Source organism: Nyctibius grandis, chromosome 2, assembly GCF_013368605.1.
Source record: "Nyctibius grandis isolate bNycGra1 chromosome 2, bNycGra1.pri, whole genome shotgun sequence".
NCBI classification, from domain to species: domain Eukaryota; kingdom Metazoa; phylum Chordata; class Aves; order Nyctibiiformes; family Nyctibiidae; genus Nyctibius; species Nyctibius grandis.
Window position 1 is genome coordinate 53,232,560 of NC_090659.1, and position 8,404 is coordinate 53,240,963.

Here is an 8,404-nt window from a genome sequence, read left to right on the forward strand (position 1 = left end):
CCCCCCCACCTGCAGGACTTTGCCCTTCCCGCCTCTTCTTGCGTGTTTGTACGTGGAGAGTTTTGCAGCCCCTCACATCAGGGCCTGAGGCTCTGAGGAAAGCAGGAAGAGCTAGATAGGGTGGAGGGGCTCTGGAGGCAGGACTACGACCTAGGAGCGTAGTGACGAGTCCCCTGCAGCGTTCTCTCGTTGCTCTAGAAAGATGACTTTTGCACCTGTGCGCCTCCAAGCCTGCCTGCTCCATGGGGAAATGCGGCTGTGTCTCACCGCCACTGCTGCCGCTTGGCCCTCTCATGGGGCTCAGCCCGGTGCCTTCGTATGAGGAAGAACTTCTTTGAGGGTGACATAGCACTGGAACAGGCTGCCCAGGGAGGTTGTGGAGTCTCCTTCTCTGGAGATATTAAAAAAACGCCTGGACACGGCCCTGTGCAATGTACTCTAGGGGAACCTGCTTTGTCAGGGGGTTGGACTAGATGATCTCCAGAGGTCCCTTCCAACCCTAACCATTCTGTGATTCATCATTTCTGATGACGAAGTGTTTTCCTGCTTTTTTACATGGCTGGTGGTTGCGGCACTGAGCCAGGGAAGAAGGACATCCCCCTTTCTCCTGATCTTGTATGCTACTGTGCTGCGTTTTCATTAAAGTCCAGGGATAGCTGGAATTGTGGACAGCTATTATGTTATAACGTATTCACATCCAAAGAAGTAAAACAGCAGTCTAAATCTCTGAGATGCACAGGTGGAAGTGATTGTCACACGCAAAATACCTTTATGTTGGAGGCAGAGGGGATTTTTTTACATAGCTTCTAGGCCAGGTATCAATGAAAGGGCTGCAGTTTTAAATGCTTTAAAAAACCCCAAAATGCACAAGGCAACAGGAGATTTTTTTAAAGGAGGTACTTTAGCTTGTTTTTAATTGTCAGTAAGAAGAAGCTTTTGAAAAATGATGATGACTTTTAAATTTTAATAGTTAGCACCAGTTGATAAAGTTTGAGAATGATCAATCAACTGACAATAGGATAACTTCAGTTCTATATTTGTGTTTTCAGAAGAAATAAATATCACAGCATTGAGGGTGTTCAACAGATTTAGGTTACAAAAAAGGAAAAGTGAATGTGGATTTCCTTATGGTTAGGAAGAATTAAACTTAAATAAAAAACCCCAAAAGTGGAAAGCAAGAGATTCCTAGATAAGCAGTATATTTGTAATAACTCAGTTGTTTAATGTCCCAGTGGCTATGATATTTTATAGTTGGCTTAACCAATACATCCTATTAATTTAGTTCTCTGAGGCCTCTTTGAATAACAAATCCTCTCAGTGAGATTTTTAAAATTCTGGATATAACATTAATGGGGATCACAGTTGCATACAATTCCTCTGAAGTGGACAAAATGGTTACAAGATATTGAAATATTAGAGTATCATGGGAATTGACACTACATTGTCTGCTCAATATTGCACTAATTTTACCCTTTGTCACGGTTTAAAGCAGGGCCGGCTATTAAACCTGTGGCAGATGCTCTCTGTTATTCCCCCCCCCCCCCCTCCCCCAAAGGGAAAGGGAAAGGGAAAAGGGAGAGAGACTTCCGGGTTGGAAAGTTAAAACAGTTTTAATAAACTATAATAATGAAAAAGAGTATAATAACAATAATAGAAATAATAAAATATATACAAATATATATACAAAACCAAGATTGAGCTCCCCTGAAGTCAGCCACGTCACCACCGGCACTGCAGGGCAAGCTCCGGGAAGGCCCAGGCTGGGCCTAGCGACGGTCGAGAGCTGGATTCAGGAACACACGGATCGGGATCGGGGGCAGCAGGAAAACAGACGGAGTCCTGCTTGGACACCGGCCATAGCAGAAAGAGAGCGAGTCCCTCGTGATCCCCCCGCTTTATACTGAGAATGACGTGTATGGGATGGAATACCCTCATTGGTCAATTTTGGGTTACCTGCCCTGTCTGCTCCCCCCTGCAGCTGCGACCCCCCTTCGGCTCTTCACTCGTAAGCAGTGAGGAATTGAGCAGTGACCTTGGTTTCTCTCAAGAACAAGTACAGCAAGAGCCTTTCTGCACAACATCCCTACTGGTACCTCAGCGATAACTACAAACTTTGAGCGTTATCAGTCCTGGAAGCAGACACTGTCTGCAAAACATGCAGTTAGTTTCAGAAAGTGCAGTTACTTAGAGGAGACTTAGCTGAAAGTAAAAATCACTGAAAGGAAAATTGACCTGGTTTAGGCCAAACCAGGACACCCTTGGTCATTTTAACTCTGATAGAAGAAATGGAAAAGGCCTGAAGATTTATCAGAGGGAACTGTTAGAGAGGTGGATGATGAAAAGGTGTTGCAAGGGCTTAGGTACTGTTCCTAGGGTATAAGGCAGATTGACTTTTGTGCAAACACTGAGCCCAAGTGAAATTTTTGAGTTTCTATGTAAAGGTCAGTGTCTGCTATAAGTCTCAGAAACCAAAGTTAGCAATTCTGTGTTCTTCTCAGATTCTGAAGATCAAAATGATCTAATATAATGGGGACAAAATATTGTAGACAGGAATACTGAATTGCCTGACAATGAAAACTGCTTCTTAGTTTTGTCTATTACTTCAAGCTATCTCTATGGAGAACGGCTTAAAAGCAGAGTAACTGAACTTTTTGATGCTCCAGTAGCGTTGTCAGTGCAAACTGTGCAAGGAGCAAAAAAGAATCTTTAGAAAACATGCAGGTGTCTCTTTCTTTAACAGATCCCTTGCTGCTTTTGTACTGACAAACTTGATTAAGTTGTTAAAGAATTGTGCATACTACATGTTTACTTTTGCATAATATATAAGAAAAAGGCATTGATAAATACTAACATGACAAATATATCTGTTGCCTTTGAACTGAAGGCAGATGGTTCCTGCTACCTCAGAGGTTCCAACTCATGTTCTGTCATTTAAATTACAAAATTTAAGGCAAAGGCTCCGAAATAAAGAAATTTAAAGATAAAAGTTCCCAAATAAAGGGAAGGTATGACTGATAAGGGAATTGACTAACAATTAAAGGAATGAAATACATTTATCACAGTCTTCAGGGAAATAGAACCAGTCTAAGATCTTTGGGGGCAGAATAACATAGTTGGTTGATTAAAATGATACTATCAATAGAATACACTTACATTACTTTAAGGTATTTGACTTGTTGCCACTTGGAGGTGTTTGACTTATTACTGGATGATTCTTGAAGACAGTAGAGCAATACACACTCAGAAATGGCAAACAGCATATGGATTCAGAATTATTTGATATGTCTCCAGACTGTATTTGTGAATGGATAATCTTCCCTGAAGAAGGCGTATGTCTAGATTATTCTCTCATATCTAACCCTTTTTCCATGACCTGGAAGAAGAGATGGAATCAAAATTATTGATTTTATGGATAATGCTAGGACCAGGACTACTGACACAACACAATCTGAGTACTCAGCTTTCATAATATATAAGTATTCTAAGTGTAAAGGCACAGCTGGAAACAAAGCAGGATGCACGCTTAGGGGGTGCGCCTCTCTGTTGTGGCAGTCAGTGATTATGAGATGAACTTGGTATAGTAAATAACCAGTGACCATAAATGTTTACTGCTATTCTGTGGCGGAAAAAGCAAAATCCATCTTTTGATAAGAAATGGAGGAACCTGAAGTAGAAAAGCAGGAAAACTTTATTACTTTTGTATCAGTTCTTTGGTGTAAATACTAATACAACATAGTGTTTAGTTTTGCTGTCCTAATTGAAGAACAATGTTGAATAAATGGAGACAGTTAAAAAAAAAAAAGATACTTTAGTGGCAGAAAGAACATTTCTTTGATAACGAGGAGAAGGAGTGAGGAATCTGCAACCCTGTACTAAAAACATCCACTGTGGCAGATGCTTGGTGTCACCTGCCAGTCAAGGGGTTGAGACAGTCTGCAGCTGCCCTCCCTCGGCCAGCTCTGTGGCTGTGTGTGGTCCAAGACATAACAAAGCAAAAGCACTGATGGAAGTCATCTGAAATCTAACAAAGTTTTGAAAGAAAGATCCTTTCATTCCTTCAACAGGGGAGAAAATTTTAAACCTTATAAATTCTTAAATAAAGTTTGTAAAATACTTTTGTAAGACTGATCTAAGACTACTACAGCAATTTATTGCAATGAATGGAACATATTCTTGGATTCCCACATTACAAATAGGAAGGTCAAGACCCCCAAATGTACAATTTGTCATCAAATTTAGCAAATCTACCAATGACTTATTTCATTCTGGTTTACTGCTTCAGATCATTAGGGTAACATCCAACAGTCATTTCAACTTTTCATATACAAATTGAGCTCAGTAGAAAAAGTTACAATCCAGTGGTCCAGAACATTTTAAGAGATACTATAAATGAACTTGAGTTTGGAAACTGCTGTTAATCTTGAAGACATTTAAAGTGTAATCTCTCTGAAAGGATCTGCAGATTTAAAGAATGTGGAAAGAAACCTTTTAAATGGCTCCACCCTCAACGCTATAAGTGCTGGTGGGCATGACAGAGTGACTTCGAAAGCATTTCTAAAAATCTTAATTAAAGGAAGGAATTATTTCAGGAGTTGGGCCTAGTTTTCCCTGCCATCGAGTTTTCCATGCCAGCATAACTAAGACCATGTGGCTTTCCATGTTTCTTTCAATTAATATTTAACAGATAAAATAAAAATGCCAGGAATGGTTTAGATACTATTAATCCTGCTCCGGAGCAGAGGATGGCCTGGATGACTCTTGTTGACTCCAGTCCATTTCCTGTTGTACTACAGTACCCGTATTTCACACACACCACCCCCACTAGCATATGATTAGTTGGGTTTTTTTTAACATCAGGAGCTCTCTAGAAGCTGGAAGGGTACAAGTTCCTCAGGCTTCCTGAATAAAATATGAAAATATGTACCAAAAACTCTCTGTGCAGTAGATGAAAGGACATACTGCCTCAGAGATTCATAATAGCTTCCTGCTGTGGAAGGACCCATGTAAGACAGCAATAAAAATGGTGAAGAAGGGTGCAACTCTCAATTTCTGACTAGTCCGGGTACAGGCACATACTATTTCCATGGGAAACTGCCTGAAACACCTCCTAAAATTAGGCAACTCGTTCATTTCTGTGCAAATTGCATGCAGGAATGAGTCATTCCTTTAAAGCACTGAAGGAAACATTAATGGTATTGGCCTGGCTTTCTTAACAATTGTAAGAAAAGGTTAGAACACTCATCAAGGATGTGGGGAACACAGATGCACCTTGTTGTACCTCTGATGGTTCTAGTTATTTTGCCCAACTTGCAGGGACATGGATTCATCACACCTTGCATCGGTGTTATGACGCAATTAAAAAATATCGTGCCTTCCGGTATTTTTACCTGTTTTATCCAATATAGATTTAATGTAATATATAATGCAGAATGGGATATATGAAACAGAGTGACCCACTCACTGTCATACTAGTTTTCTCTTCCTTTCTGTGGCTGAATAAATCCATGATGCTTTGTAGAGTGTCAAAGACATGAGCAGAGAGAGGGTATCAGGCAGGGTCCAAATGGGATATACACCCTGCAGCTTTGTTCATGTGGGTGGCTGCAAGTCTATTGCGTGCTCCTGCAGATGCGTGTTGCACCATATTGTGCTAATAGAAATGGGAGGGAGAGACTGTAGTTTTCTTTACCTCCCACACAGTAAATGAGCAGAGTATATGATATAATCCCTGGATACATAAAAATGTGTGGATGTAATGGCTCATAAGGAAGATAGATAGTTCATGTTGGTTTATTAGAGTTCCTGTTGAAGCTGTTGCTGGGATATGGGCTGCGTCTGTCCTGAGGTCAGAAGGGTAGTTATCATCATCTGTCTCTTCATGAGCTTAGTATAGCTCATGCAGAATGAATGACTTGGTGATACCTGTGTTCAGAATGGCTTGATTTCATCCATGTGTAGAGGACTCGTATTCTCTACGATCTCTACTCAGTTTTTACATGAGCCAACAATGTGCCCTTGCTGCAAAGGTGGTGAATGGTATCCTGGTCTGCGTTAGGCAAAGCATTGCCAGCAAGTTGAGGGAGATGATCCTTCCCCTTTACTCAGCACTGGCAGGGCCACAGATGAAGGGGCTGGAGCATATCTCCTATGAGGAAAAGCTGAGAGAGCTGGGACTGTTCAGCCTGGAGAAGGGAAGACTCAGGGGGATCTTTCAAATGTATATAAATACCTGAGGGAAGGATATAAAGAGGACAGAGCCAGGCTCTTTTCAGTGATGCCCCGTGACAGGACCAGAGGCAACGGACACAACCTGAAACACAGGAGGTTCCCTCTGAACATGAGGAAACACTTTTTTACTGTGAGGGTGACCGAGCACTGGCACAAGTTGCCCAGGGAGGTTCTGGAGGCTCCAGTGCTGGAGATATTCAAAAGCTGCCTGGACATGGTCCTGGGCAACCAGCTCTAGGTGGCCCTGCTTGAGCAGTGGGGTTGGACAAGGTGACCTCCAGAGGTCCCTTCCGACCTCAATGATTCTGTGATTCTGTGGTTTGTGGCCTGATTTATGGTAGCATTAAGATGAAAGTGGTCATATCTCAAGCCAGTTATTCCAGGTCCCCTCTTAGTTAGTGGAGGAAAAAAGAAAAAAAAGTAACAATGCTTTTAGGGCATGATTCATTGCACATTGAAGTAGTCATCCAAAAATAGGTCAGATGGACTGTGCCGTAAAAGTGATGATATGACTGTAAAGGAAACCTGAGGTGACCAGCTTAATTGAAGACAGCTACCTTGCAGCTGTCTAGTGTTAGGTAAGATGAATCCCAGCCAAAGATTTAATGGACAAGGTGTACTGTACTCTCTATGTCTGCCCAGCACGCTGCTGACAATTGATCGTGTAGGTGCAATGGATAACATTCTGCCCAGCTGGGGAGGATGGACAGGGTGAGGATCTGAATCAGCAGATGAGATACTCCATCGCTGTTCAAAATGTTTTTCTCCAACAGTAAATGGGCAGTGAGGTCTCAGAAAGACTCAGCTCTGAGGCAGCCGCTGAAATTGTTTCTTGGTGTGTAGTCAGACATGCAGCCAGTTCTAAAAGGCTGTTTTTAGATCATGGACATATCTGCCAGCACAGATAAGGAGCTGCCTGCCAATTCCAAACATACACACACATTTACTCAATCACACACAAACATAAACAAGCAAATAAACAACCTTCCCCTCCCATAAACTAATCAAGATTTTTCTCCTTCAGATGGAAAAGGGAAAGAAACAGCCTGCTATTGTTTTGCTTTGTTTTTTTCTTTTTTTCTATTTTTAAATACAAGGAGGGGCTCAGATACTATATCGAAGCTGGAGCTATTTAGATACATAAATAAAATATGCAGATTTAGGAGTTAGTTTAGCCCTATCTATCTGGAAAATAAACAGAAATAAAATCATAAAACTTTTGCCAGCTTTTTTAAATGAGATTGGAATCCATCCATTATGTGGGGGCCTTCAATCTTCACACTATAAATCAACAAAATCAATGAATGCTTGGCTTAATTGGCCAAATTGATTGTATATTAAAACTGATTTACTTACTTAATTTCATTATAGTAGGGATAAATTTGGCTAAGTAATTCTGATTTTAGAATGCCAGTCTTTCTGTAGAAATTTAGGAGTTTTGCAAGGAGTTGGGGAATTGCCTTGTTTAAGATTCAGAATTATGATTGTTTGGGCTTGATAAGCATGGTCCTGTTTTCCCTTCCTTGAAACTTTCTCTCTTCTATTGAGGAACCTTCAGAATTTAATTTAATTGAAGAAAAAGTGCCCTGAGCCTTTCTGTGAGTATTCAAGTAGTGGATAACATGAATTTTTAAGCTGACATAGCAAGTCTTAACATGGCTTCTGATTCATTCCTGACATAACTGGGCATAATACTGAAGATGTTAGAGTATTTGGAAGATAGCACTGCTGGAGAATGTGCCATAAATATAAAAGAGAATAATTAAATTAGATCCTCTCAGGATGAACATGCTAAACTGAGACCAGAGTTCATGTACAGTATATTAAAAATAAATACTTGTACTGCACAGGCAGTGATTCAGCTGTCAATTGAATTCAGTGAAACTTTTCATGCAAACTAATTTCAGTGAAGCTACTCATGAGAGCAGGTTACTCTCATGCAGAAATGGGTTCATGGAGTCACTGCCATATTTCTGGCCTGAAGCCAGGGAGGTGCAATAAGACTGAAACCAGCCATTTTATTTCTTTTATTATTTTTGGTTCAGTGGCTGAGTCAGGTGTCTGGAGTTCTCTTTTTACTTCTGATGTAACGTTGAAAAAGTCATTTCACCATTGTATGCCACAGTTTCTGTAGTTACAGGTATGAATAGCAGTGCATAACCATATTTGAAAAGAG